Source organism: Papio anubis, chromosome 2 (assembly GCF_008728515.1).
Source record: "Papio anubis isolate 15944 chromosome 2, Panubis1.0, whole genome shotgun sequence".
Lineage (NCBI taxonomy): Eukaryota > Metazoa > Chordata > Mammalia > Primates > Cercopithecidae > Papio > Papio anubis.
The window spans coordinates 93,080,825-93,081,908 of record NC_044977.1 but is presented as its reverse complement, the minus strand read 5'-3'; positions in this window follow the sequence as shown (position 1 = coordinate 93,081,908).

Here is a 1,084-nt window from a genome sequence, read left to right as displayed (position 1 = left end):
AGCAGTTCCCACCAGAGGCTCTGGCCGGCCCTCAAAGCTAGCCGCGTGGGCAGGCAGCAGCAGGCTGTGTGATTAACGATGGCAGCTCGGGCCGCCCACTGGGCCTGGCCTTGGGAACTTCCAATGAGCACACATAGTGCCAAGGGGGAAGAGGACCAGTTCCCTTTCTTCTGCAGCGAAGGGATGAGGGAGCCGGCCAAGGGAGCACCCGGCAACCAGAGGGCAAACCCAAACAAAGGGCCACGCTTTTGAGGGCTCCTGAGACCTCAGCACAGGCCTCCCTGAGGGCCTCAGAGTGGGGGTGGCATCAGGGGTCCAGAGTTCAGCTCACTCCACAGGCTCCATCAATACATCCTGAGGAAGGCTCAGCCCTCTTCCAAGCCCAGGGCCATGATGCAAACAAGAAACTGCTCCATCCTCAAGGAAACAGAGTCTACCATTCATTCATTCATTCATGCATTCATTCATCCATCCCTCCATTCATTCAACAAAGACTACCAACTACTGAGTGCCCTGGGACCATGTAGGGAACAAGACAATCAGGATCCCTGCTCTCAGAAATCTCTATTCTGACTCCTCAGGCAGAAAGCAAGTAAACCAATGCGGAAAAACTACACAGAGGCAAAGAGTGGTTATGGGCACTGACTCCACAGGCTGAAAGCTCTGGGTTCAAAGCCCAGCCCTGGCTGCACCATCTGATCACGAGAAAGCTATTTAACCTCTGTGCCTGGGCCTCCTCCTCTGTAAGGTGGGATAATAAAAGCATCTATCACACAGGATAGCTCTAAGAATTAAAGGAGTTAATATATGTAAAACACTTCAAGCACTACCTAGCACATAGTAAACACCACAGAAATTTTTTTTTTTTTTTTTTGAGATGGAGTCTCGCTCTATCGCCCAGGCTGGAGCGCAGTGGCGCGATCTCGGCTCACTGCAACCTCCACCTCCTAGGTTCAAGTGATTCTCCTGCCTCAGCCTCCCAAGTAGCTGGGATTACAGGTGTGTGCCATCACGCCCAGTTAATTTTTTATATTTTCAGTAGAGATAGGGTTTCATCATATTGGCCAGGCTGGTCTCGAACTCC